Source organism: Athene cunicularia (assembly GCF_003259725.1).
Source record: "Athene cunicularia isolate RWA chromosome 1 unlocalized genomic scaffold, athCun1 chr1_part1, whole genome shotgun sequence".
NCBI classification, from domain to species: Eukaryota; Metazoa; Chordata; class Aves; order Strigiformes; family Strigidae; genus Athene; species Athene cunicularia.
This window is the reverse complement of record NW_020799091.1, coordinates 95,173,909-95,187,173: the sequence shown is the minus strand read 5'-3', so window position 1 is coordinate 95,187,173 and position 13,265 is coordinate 95,173,909. Positions and strand designations below refer to the sequence as shown.

Genomic DNA, 13,265 nt, shown 5'->3' with positions numbered 1-13,265 from the left:
AATGCATTGACAAGGCATAGATTTGCTTAAACTATAGGCTATTATTGGGGTCTCAGTATTCAATCACTGCTACACAACTGCACTTTAAAGACCTACAGTATGAAGGTGCTTTTGGCCTCTATGACCTTAATTATGGAGACTCATTTACCCCATGTTGTTTTAGCTGGTAATAGATTGCAACATGCCAGTCACGTCACAGGTAAAATTGTTTCCTAGACAATCTGAAAGGAGTGAAATAAGATGTTATAGGAGCTCTATGAATCTCTGACAAGAGACAAGAGTAAACAAAGAGAGAGAGAGAGAAGAGAAAACATCCTTTACATCCCTATTCCCTTGATCTACCTTCCCACACCTGGGGTACAGCAAAGCAATATCCCCCTAGACAGGTCTTGGCAACCTTGTGTTCAATCTGTCTCACACTTCCCCAGAGATAAAATCAGGAGAAGGAGACAGGGGGAAAGGGAGGGAGGTTGCTCCATGATGGGGCTTTTTGCACTGCAGAATGGAAAAAAACAAAAGGATTTAAATTTAGCATCATCTCTCTGAACTCAGGCCACTCATTACCATCAAATAGTGTCTGTCAGAGGAAGCCACTGGTGTTCTGAGATAGCATCCTACTTCCACAGAAATGGAGAAGTCATTTAACACTTCTAGCTGTGGAACACCTATTTATATTTAATATTCAAAGCCAAAGTACCAAAGAGGTTTTGCTGGTGGTGTTTTTTCTCCAACACGTAGAACCTTGTCACATGAAATAAAATAACCTAAAAAAGCAGGACACCAAAGACAAAGAAAGCAATGCCGCAGCTAAGCATTAATCTCTTAGCAGCACCAAGGTTATAAATTCAGTGTGTTCTCCATGCTACACCCTTGCTGGAGATTATCTCCTACAGATAACATGCAAAATAAACCTGGATGAAAAGGGAAAGAAAAGCAGGTAGCAGGAGGAAAAACAACCTTCCCTCTCCACCCCACTTCACTCCCCCCCATCCCCCGAGAGAACAATTTTTTCTGCAAAGAGAGTTTTCTGGAACAAAATATATTTAAGATTTGAAAAGGGGAGGATTATTTGGGGAAAATACCACTCAGGATGGAAACAGGTAGAGAATTTAGCTGTACTGCAGTTTTTTGTCTTAGTAAGTTGTGAATGGGACATGAGGTATGTGTATATTTACAAAAAAAAAGCTTAGACTTTTTTTTGCTTCTCTTATAATCCTCAGGAACATTCAGATCATCTAGGGAAAACCTATATATTTCTGGTTCTGTTCAGTAGAGTAGGAAAACAAAAAGCTCTTTCCTCTGTTTCCCAATGTCAAAAGAAACTGTAGTGTTTTTAATATAGAAAATCCATTAAGTATGGGAAAAGGCAAGAGCCTCATATCAAGCTGCAGACAGCAACGCTCAAGCACAAGGCATTCAGGCGATGGAAATGCATTCAGAGCGTTTAGCACATAGGATTAATCGAATTATAATTTAATCATCTGATCAAACACTAATTAGCATAATCACTTGAGGGGAAAAGCTGCTAGTGGAACAGACGAAGAAACACCTTGGGCACCCGCACGTTTTAATGACGCAAGATCATGCACAGATTTTTTTTTTTTTCCTTAATAAAACACAACAGAGATTGAGGATCATAGTGCTGAAGAAGCAGTTTGAAAATTCCAGTCCTGCATCTCATATAATTTTCAAGCACAGAAGTTGTTGAAGCTGGGTCTGCAAACTATAGTTTATTCAGATTTAAGAAAGAGCTGTAAAACCACAGGAACACTACACTACCCTGGTTTGCTGTATGAAGACTTGAGCATGAGCACACATTTTTAGCCCACAGTGTTTCCATTATAATCATCCCTTACTGTTTCCCCCCGAGTCTCTCACATGAATGTTTAACTATAGATCGCTTAGATGACCTTCAGGGATACAGCAAAGTATTAGCGTCCTTTTACAAACTGCATTTGAAGTAATTAGTCTAAATCAGCTGGGTTTTTTGGCTTGGTGCGGGGGAGAATGGGAAAGCAAGAGATATTAAGGGAGCTTTTCTGTGTAACATTGTCTAGCTTTCCTGGTAAAATCATGCTACTTTTCAAAAGCAGAAATCTAGAGAGACTAGAAAATCACCCCTGATGTTTACAATATAATTACACTTGTGTCTGGAGAGTGGGCAGGAAGAGATGTATGGACAGAAGGAAGCCAGGAAGACTGTATGGGAAGGAGGAAGGGGAGAAGTAGGGCATTGCAGGGGAATGGATCTTAGGGGGTATCTTTTGTTTGACTTTTTACACAACATAATGTAATTTAATTCTTCTTAATAAGTGTTTAGATTTCCAAATAGATAACTCTTCTGAACACTAGAAACATTTAAATGTAATGAACTACAGCACCTATGGATCAGATTGGACTTAGAAGAAGTTTCCTACAATATTATGTAAGGAAGCAAAATGATGAGCTGCTTACCTACATTTTAAAGACACCAGATCATACAGGCTCAACTGTGAGCTAATTTAAATTGATTATATCCCTCTTACAGAGCTATTACTAATAATCCTTTCAGCTTCTCAGAATGATTGTACATTAATAAAATAGGGTAACCAGTTACAGCATGGGGCCAGTTTACTCCAGGATTTCTCCATACTGGGCACCCTGCTATGTGCAGTCAGTCTGGAAACTCTCACAAGCATAGCATGCAACTCTCCACTGCAGGTGACGATTCCAGAAAACATCCCAGCAACAAAGAGCTGTATATCACTTTAAAGCATTGTCATACTTTTCATAAGAAAAATGACTGATAAATGAACTAATAAAAGACAATAAATTAGTTTCTCTCTGGCATAAAGGTAGAACCACCATATGGCATGCATTTCTGGCTCTAAAACAGAAATCCAGCATATATGGAGTCCATTTAAATAAAAAGTAAAGGTAAATTCATCAAAAAGTTTTAAAGTTATGTTTTTCTAGCTTGTTTAAAATATCTAGCTTTAAATTCTTGCTTGTTCCGTTCAAGTAAATCTTCCTTTCAAGCAAAAACTTAAAGGCAAAACCAGGAGATTTTGCATCACCTCACAAAAACTGCGATATGTCAGAGAGGGGAGTGACATAGAGCTAGTAACACTATTTAAGGCTGCACCATAGTCAGAGATAGGCTGGAACACAAGACAACAACCACCGTCTCCCCAAACCCATCTCTAAATCTCTCTTCTCTTCCTGACCTCTTAGAGGGCAGCAATCCTGAGCCAAATGGCAGCATCCTGCTGGTATCAGAAGTGCAGCTACCCATACCTTCCACTTTCTGAATTTATAAGATTAGCAGCACTGTGCCATGTCATAATGCTTTAATTTTCCACTTGCTAACTATTTAATGTGTGCTACTTATTTCACATAAAATTATCTGAGCACAAGGCCCAATGCATGTGCCTTAGGAAATGCCAGAGCTATGGTGCTCAGCCAACCTTAATCCCCTACTCCAATTATTACAATGTGCATACACACCAGGGACTAAAAGTAGCAGAGACCATGTGAGGAAGAAGAGTAACTGCATTGCATAGTGGACAAACAAGGCTGTTATCTTTGAATGTGGCTTAGACAGAAACACAACATACTGAGCTAGAAAGTTCTCAAAACTTCTTGAAATTAAGTAGCAGTCAGACTACTATTATTTAGCTGTGGAAAATGTTTTTAAAAACCTCATTAGTTCCTTTTGTAATTACTAAAAATCAGCATTCTTCTATAGAAATGCATTTTGAGATGTGGTAAGAATACTGTAATTGCTTTTATTCACTAGGGACTAACTTCTGAACATAATAAATATGCACTGAACTGCTGCAGCTAGTGTCTTCAGACAGGCATTTCTTTTCCTCAGCACTCCCTTCATGTGTGCCACTGGTTAAGACATTCAAAAAGCCCTCTAGCTTTGTCACTAGTGAAACAAACACAGCTTGAGTGCATGTAGTACTTTAGCAGGACAGTCACATCACTGAAGTTGCACTGCTTCTTCTCAAGCATGCACACTCTAGCTAAAGACAAAAAAACAGTGAAGAAAGGAAGAGGCTTGTTCAGGATTTTTACTCTTGACCAGGATCGAAAAGCTAAAATTTAAACCTTCCTTTCTTCCACGGGGGGGGGGGGGGAAATCCATATTCCCTAATCCAGGCTGTGTTCTCACCATATATACACAGTTTTCCTCAGGACTTGCTAAGCTTTACAATTTGCTGTAGAGACAAAAAGCTGCTCTCCGGTAGGGCAGCAACGTGGTGCACTGGCAATGTCCTCCTCCACCCAGCAGTGCTCTCAGGAGACCGCATCCAGAAAGGGCTCCAGGAGCAAGGCAGGGTGTTCAGGCACATGCTCTGAGCAGACCCCGTTGCACCAAACCTGCCAGTTCCAGCTCCCAACAGCTGAACAGCAAATCACGACTGCTAGTGCTTCTCTGAAAGCCTGACAGCTCAGCCTCTTTTTCTGAGGATTAATTATCTCTCTCCTGCCCAATAAAGGAGCTCAGCTCCTTCCTTCTTCACTCAGACAAGGGACAAGCACATCCTACCCTACAGCCACACTGACATTCATAGGATTGCTCTCTGTCCTTGAGCCCCCTCACTCTCCCAAATGCATTTCTTGCCTCTGGGGAAAAGCTTTTAGGGATGAGAGAAATACTTTTGCTACCAAAATAAATATAAATATCTGTAAGAACAAAGTAGAAAAAGGATGGGTTGGAGGCCTCAAATTAAGCCTATATCACAGATGAAATCACATGAGAAGACACAAATGAAAGAAAAATCTGAATACTGGCAAGTGAAGGACAAGGGAAGCTGGGAGTCTAACCTCCCCCTTGTTAGACACAGCAGGAACCTGCAGAGCACCAGCTTCATCCCTAGCACAAACCAACAGCCAAGATGGAGTCATGAGGACCAGCACTGGGGAGTCCAAAAGCCACATGCTGTTTTGTTCCCCACCCACAGCTTCTGCTCACAAGGGAACAGGCTCAACCTTGCCTTCCTCACTGCAAACTAAAGCTGGGACTTCAGAGCCTCCCACCATAAACTGTCCAGCTCAAACTTAGCCTTCAGAGACTGCCTTCCTGCTGTCCCACAAGGCTTCATGCTCTTTGAGTGCCCTTCCTCTTCTTATCCTACCTTGTAATGCTGTCTGGATACCCGTATAGTTTCATGCTCACCCTTCTTCCTCCCTTATTCTCCCCACAAAAATCCTGTTCATACCCCTTCTTCCTTCCCTCTCCCCTTAGCATCCATTTTGTACTTTTTAAAATATACATTTACAAAAAGCTGAAAACAAAGTTTCGCGTTGACATGACAAAAAACATGGCAAGCATTGCCCGTCACTCAAGTCCCACAGCAAGATGAACCTTATTCTCTGTGCTTCTTCTCTTTTCCCTTGCAGTGATAAAAAATCTGATTTCTAGAACCCCTATACAACAGGGGTATGGAAAAGGTTGTCATGGTTCAATAAAAACCTTCAAGTCGTGTAGGGGGAGGCGCTCGGAAGATCTCGCGATGTACGGGAAAAACAGGGAACTAAAGATCTCGCGAGGTACAGAAAGGGGTATATAAAGCAATTGCGCAGTTAATAAATCGAACAGATATCATCCACCATATTGGTGTTTGTGCATTCTTTCCCGCGGAGGTTAACCTCCTGCAAGGGTTAGCTGTGATCTGAAAGCCGCATTCCTGTGGCTTAGCAGATGGAAAAAGACAGCTAATGCCTTACCACAACAAAGTCACACCACAAAACTAAGATGAAAGGTACAAAGGAAAGCTTCCTAAATATGTGTAGCTAAAAGCATGAACTAGTATAAATAATGCAAGTATTACTATGTCAAGAAACCTCTACATTAAATGACTACATACATATCTAGAGAACTTGTACTTCAGTGACAGTCTCCTAGTTTAGTTCCTTTATATCATGACATTGCAAATGCCTCACTTTATGCTTTACAAGTACAGTTGCAACCCAAAATATAGTTGACCTGTCTAGAAATAATATGTGAACTGGCTTTTAAACTGCCCCACAGAAGAGCCACCTAATGGGAGGAAAAGAGCTGGAAAATGTACAGTGCACGCAGGACTTTCTGGATGGTGAACCACAGGAGGCCTTTTCTGTTTAAACTGAGGTCCACTTAAAGCCTGGTTTGCTTGAATGACATCTCTTCCACCAAGATCCCATTCCAGGGACATCAGAATCTGCTTTTCATAACAAAAAGGACTTTTTCAAGGACTTTCTCTGTCCTTAGCTCAAGCCAGAAGAGGTCTAACAGCATGTCACATGCCCAACTTTTAGTTTTTAAAGGATTGACTTGATGCATTCACAATATTTTCTTGAGTCAGGGCTAAAATTACAAACAACATAATTCCCCCAGAAAATTCCAAAGATTTCAGAAGGTAATACTGTAAAACAAAGACAAACAAAAAACCCAACACACAATCATTGCTGATAGAAAAACACAATCACAAAAGAGAATTTAGCAAAAGCCAGAGCTTACATGATATGCATCACCTTTCCACAGTCTGGGAAAAAGCAACCAACAAGCATTTTGGTGCACTACAATCATACCATGCAATTTGTGCAGTCCAGTACACCCTGTAAAAACAACATATGGGTTCCTCCAAGTCTGCACATTTCAGTATCCCAGCTAGCCTTCTCTGTCAGCTTAAACAAGAGCCACATGTCAAAGACTTACATTTGGTATTTGAATTCCATACTAACTACTAAATCTCTAGGAAACTCTACTGAACAACAACATATTATCATGGGGATGCTTCTAAAGAACAGAACTGAAAACAAACACTTCCATCATGTCATTTAATTCTGTGGCACCTATAAACTAGGGCCAGGGGGGGCTGCCACTCTAAGATGTTGAAGAACAAACACCCTTAGTATGCAGGCTTAGCATAAACCGCTCATCTGCAAAACCACACGGGAGGATTTCACGCCAACAGATATTTATATAGATAGAGAAACCCTACAATCTTATTTATAGAATCATTGTGAGTAGGTTATGTAGATAGGCAACTATTTGCAGCTACAGTGAAACATAATTCCAGTTACATTGGAAGATCCTTGGTCCTCTTAAAAATCATTTTTCTGGTATTCTTAAAACATTGGAGGTCTCCCCAAAATTTACTCAAAAAATTACTTTAGATGACAGGAGGTTACTAAGAATAATTTTTAGCCTACTACAAACATAAATCTTAAGACACAAATCTTCTGCATTGGATTATATGTAATTAATTGGAAGAAAATAGCATCAGTATACTTGGACAGCAAAGCAAGTGCCAGATTTTCCATACACAGTAGATTTTAAGCAATTACAAGCTATATTGATTTACATATATATGTGTGTCTTCGTATAATAATATATATAATAATATATATATAATAATATATATATATATATATATTTAAAATCTCAGAAGGGATGGTATCCTTGACATACTAAAGAGCCACATGAGCAGTATGGTTTTTCTTCAACTCACACCGTAGCATGCATGTAGAGGCTCTGAATGTTAACCAAGCAAAAAATTTCTCAGGTGGTCCTCATATGTGTCTTCGTCACATCGACAAATAGCAGGGTGCTGTTTTCAGATGTGTTCTCAGGCTGCCCCATGGCTCACGCTCCTGCACTTGTGCAGGCTCTGTCCTTCTGGAAGCTTCAGCAGAGGCACATCAGTGATTCAGCTCGGGTCGCCGGGCTGCTCTCTCCCTCAATTACTAGGAAGCTCCAGGGAGGCTGGTGTTTAGTATGGAGGTGACTCTCCTTCTCAAAGCCTTTGCATTTAAAAATGACTTTCTATAAATAGGATTGCTGGCTCACTCTTAAATCTTACTCCCTGCCTTCTAAGTAAAAATAGCTTAAATATGGATGCTGGGGAGATTTGTTATTATTCTCCGTCATCCTGTCTGTCCATCCATTTGCCTTCCTTTCTTTCCTCAGTATGTATCATAACATCTGTTGCCCACTCCACTGTGAAAGATATATACTGATGTACCCTATTCTCTCTTTTTCTGATGTGTAATTCAATGCACTAATGGGAAAAAAAAAAAAAAACAAAACAAAACAAAAAACACCACACTTATGAGGTAATAAGAAATTTGTAGTGAGTGGCAGCATAAAAAGAAAAGTGATAGCAAGAAAAGCCCACAGTGCTAACAATTACCTGAGGAATCTGTGGCTTGTTCTGTAAGAGATTCTCTTCAGTTCTCTAAAATATTGTGCTGCAAAAGGCTCTTACAAAATACCTCTCATTTTACGTTATTTTATTTTTGAAAATACCAATTGTTTGATGAAATGTTATGAGACAGGGAGGTGAAGACTGAGGAGACAGGGTTTCTTTTGAAGAATAACATAATTTGAAATCTTAATTTCATTGATTTCAAAACAGGTTAAATGAAAAGAAGTGCTGATTAAAAAGGGTTGTGAAATATCCCAAGCTATATTGTGAAACAAGTAATTTAAGTGCATACACCTACACATTCACTTTGAAATAATAAAGTATTCTGATCTACAGACCTGTATTGCTTAAATGGATTTTTTTTTTAGTACTTCTAGAGTTTCAATGACTCAAAAAAAAAAAAAAATTCTTTTAAGTATCTTAGAAAAATAAGCTGGAATTAGTGTCTTTCTCACTGTAAATCTGAAAGAGTCCTAGGTTGAGAGGTTGATAAACAGTGTGCTCCAATTAAAATCAAAGGCTAAATGAGTGGTATGTTCAAACAGGCCTTGATCCTATGCACATCTTGTTAATTAGAGTAAACTTTGAGGGGAAGGGAAAGACCTCCATCTGTTTTGTTCCTCAATTCACTACCCTGACACCACACCACTCCCCAAAGATATTTAATTACTTTTTGCTTTTTTTGGTCACTTCAATGTTTATTAAATAGGTAAAGGAGATTATTTTCCCACTCCAAACAAACTCCACACCTGAGAGAGCAGCATATTTGTTAAAACGCTCATCCAGGCAGACACAAAAAGACGAGGTCGAACCTGAGCCCCACTGCTCCTGTAACCAGAACCTTGAACAGCTCATGAGCTGGAGGAACCTTGCATGAGCTACTCACGCCCACAAGATTTTTCCCAAATAATTCAATTTACCAGTATAGTATATGACAAAAGTTTACAGAAAAACAAAAAAAAGAAATTAAACCCAACTTCCAAACTTTTCTGGATGCAGCAGCAGTGAAGAGATGCCACTGAAATCACAGTGCAGAGCTGTAAACTATTTAAAAGGGGTTATGGGCTTCTTTTTACTGTTTGTGAAAATCAACTTCACTTTAAACTGTTACCAAAAACACCTCCATCGTCACACGCGACTGCTCTTCAGTGTTATGGAAAGAGGATGCAGCGTCCACCAGTTAAAGTATAGTGACCATTGATAGAGAAATGCAGACAAAATGCTTCCTTCGGGCACCGTCTGCTCCCACCGCTTTTCAGAAACATTGCCAGACTCGTGTGGTTTGCTGCCCACTAGTGTCCTGTGGCACCGGCTCTCCGCCGCCGCACAGGCAGCACGGCAGGCTGCCAGCCCCACGGCCAGTGAGCCCAAAAGCCTGGGGATCAGGACACCCTGGGCTGAGGAGGAACACTTCTTTTGAAATGGGAACAGATACTTCGAAGGTACTCTGTCTGCCTAGCTATAACAATTTTTCTCTGTTTGGCATTTGGCAATTAATTAATAGCTATTTATAGCTCAGGTAACACCAGATTAAAAACACCATCAACTGCACTATGCCATCCACAAACATGTATTAAGCTAAATGCTTTCTGCACATGCATTAAACTTTCTAATGTAAGGATTTGGTTACACAATTCCACATAAGCTATTCACGTTATTACAGTCTGTTTCTACAAAGAGAGCCGTTTGCTCTTTTCCTTAAACGTTTCATCCCCAACACTGAGTCACCATTTTCTTTGGAGAGTGTCATTAGTACCACCATTGCTTTCACTACTCATGCTCCAGCCTAACCCCTGCTCTTAGTTCAGTGTGATCCTTCTCAGTCTTCCAATATGATGCCAAAACCTGTATTGATAGATACAGGGCAGAGAAAGGATTCAAACAGCACATAATTTTAATGGAAATTTATTTTTAGTGTCATCTGTACTGTACTGGGTGCCTCCTGATGCTCCATTGATTTCAACAGAACATCTGTGGACAACAGGCATATAAGAAATGCAGCCAGAGAGAAGCCTGCAAATAGGCTCAGCATACCTACAACAGAGACTAAACGATAAAGACGCTCATTTCTGAAAACAGCATCCTAATTCTGAACTAACTTTATCACAGTAATTACAATAAAGAGCCAGGATTTTTAAGTAGGCCCTTCTCCCCTACCTCCCCTCCTCCCCTACCTTCTCCCTCCTTCTCTCCCTGCCATTAGTGAAATGCCCCCTTACTAATTACAACCTGGTTACAGTAGACTTTCACTGTTCATTTTATATGCTTGTATCTGGAATACTTAGGTATAGTAACATGGACGGTAGTACAGATATAGTAACCCTGAAGGTAACTCAGAAGTATTGCGCAGGGTTGTAACTGCATGACTCAGGCTTTCAAAGTGGTGAATTTAGCTGCATAGCTCCCACTGATGTCTGTATCGTCCCACACACTTTCTAAGGCTGCAATGCATTTATGATTAATAGTTACCTATATTTTTAAGAAAGTCATAGCAATGAGAGTTTGAAGCCTTTACAATCTAAAAACTTCAACCAGGTATTTGGGAAGGTTTTGTTTCAGGCTTCAGATATACTAATTGGATGTAACAGCATGTCAGTATTTTATTGCCCCCAGAAGGAAGCTATTTCACAAACATAAAGCCTACCCAGTGACACTGCTCATATCAAATTTGACAAAATGTATTTGTGCTGAGTGACTGGAGGGAAATATGGAGGCCAACCTTGCTATTGTTGTTCAGATTGTTTCCATTATCTTCAACAGAAATTTAGCTCAAGACAACTATAGGGTTAAACCCACAATGTGTGGGTTTATTTTTTAAGGTATTTCTCCCCACAAAAAGAAGGGGAAAAAAAAAACCCCACACAACAAAAAACCACCACCACAGGAACATAAACATTAACAAATCTTACATATTTTAAAGTTAAAATTAGAATGAGATATAACACATAACTGAAAACCACTCATACACGTGCTTGTGTTTTAAATAAATGTAGTATGGTTCCATAAGAGGTTCAGAAAAGGCAGTAGCAGAAGCCGAGCAACCTTCAATAGCCTGCCACCCCACACCCCCCAGATACACTCATAAAAGAATACTGCCTCTCACACAATGGAGTTTGGATAGTTATAGACAGAATAATGAAAGTAAATGTGTACGTGACATATCTATTTATATATGCAGTCATTTCCTTCAGAAAGATACATATCTGATACAACACTACATTAAAATCTGAAGTCTTTTAAAAATATTATTCTCTGATTCTTGACTCCTATATGATAGTCCAAATAAGTGCTACTGATAAAAAAAAATCACAAGTTATTCAGTCTTAACAGGAAGGTAGGTGCCAGTTCCAAAAATTTTCTTTAAAAAGATCCTAAAGACATATGCATTTTGACATCAAGTATGATGTCAAAAACAAACACACTTTTTAAGTTGCAAAGAATCACTGAACCATCCACTATATATTTCTACAATGCTTTCATCTTAAAATATTACCATACACAAACCCATTTTATTTTAGCAATCTGGATTCACAAATGTACAGAGGTTGCTCTGTGGCAATACAGAATCTATGCAGATGCATCTATCATTTACATGTTATACTATTAAAGCTAGAAAAATCTTTGGGATACAAATTCACATTTGACTGTGATCCAAAAAACACATGGATACTGAAAGTGAAATTGCTACTGAGTTCATAGATCAAGGAATAAATGAAAGTGATTTTCATAGTATTTCAACCTCATAAAGCAAAAATTACTCTGTTCTTCAAAAACCCCTGGAAGGAGGACTAATTAGCTTAGAACATAAAATTTATAGCATCAGTACAGTAGACTAAAACATATGCCTCTTCTTTTTTCTAAAAGATACAAGATTTCTGGACAGAAACAGGGTTCTTTCCAATGCAAATCTAATTTTAAATGAATAGCGCCGGTAAGAGCATATAATTTTGGCTGATTCTGTATGTTTTATTAAGAGCAAATCTCTCCCTCCAAGGTATCTGGCTGAAGCGGATAGAGAGAAAGGCACAGCGCTGCCTGTCAAAAATAAATAAATAAATAAATAAATAATGTTAGAACTTGTTGCAGTTGTTTTACTGCTAGTAGAAATGCAAAATTTTAAAGTTTATAGTTTGGGGGTTTTCATTCATTTTGCATTCTGTGGCACTCAGAAGATGAAAACGTTTTAAGATAGCCCTAAATACACACTTATGATTCACCTCCTGATTTATGATCTCTCTGGCTATTCGCACTGGACTTGCCATGCCTGTCAATGTATTTTCTCATCCAGCGTATACTTAAGACGATGTGAAGGCACCCTCATACAGCATTCATTTCTCATGCTCTGTCAGAGGTTCAATTATTTGTATCTTCCAGGAAAATCTTACACTTTGCCCTGTGCTTCTCTCACATTCATAGAATACAAAAACCATTTTCCTATTCTACCTGCTTTGCCTATTTTGAGAGCTGTGCGTTTAATCTTTCCGATTTAACTGTCAGGATGTAATGCATTACAGGCAAGGCTATGTTCTCAAATCTGAGAAGAACGAAGCAATGTAATAGACTAGCTAGAATCCCAGACTACAGCATAATTTGTTTTCTGTCCTTAAGACTGCAATGCCAATGTGCATTTTAATAATAGTTATGCAATTCAAACATTTTGATCTAAAACATGGTTTTCAATCACACGTATCTAAATGTTCCTGATTACCCCATCTACTATTAAAAAAAAAAATCCAGAAACTACAATAATTGTTTGTCAATCAAATAGTTGGCAGAATGAAAAGGAAAAAAAAAAAAAAAGAGAGAGAGAAGGGGTTTACCCCTATTCTATTGCTACTCTAATTTCCCCTTCCTAAGTTTATACTTGACTGAAAGTGTCTTCAAAATTTTCAGATGATGTAATGCTTATCCGTGCATATTTTTACATAAACGAGTGAGAAAAAAATTCAGAGCAGGTACCTTTACAGTGAAACGATGAAAGGTAAACATTTTTAACATATTAACTACTTAAATATATAAAAAGAGAACTGTTAGGTGAAAGCACAGGGCGATTAAAAAAAAAAAAAAAAAAAAAAAAAAAAAAAA

At 38.8% G+C, this 13,265-nt stretch overlaps 1 protein-coding gene across 1 annotated transcript in view; it reads right to left on the bottom strand.

The window, feature by feature from the left end:
• DSCAM (DS cell adhesion molecule) overlaps positions 1–13,265 on the bottom strand; it is a 480,683-nt gene that overhangs the window by 457,091 nt on the left and 10,327 nt on the right. The window lies entirely within an intron of this gene.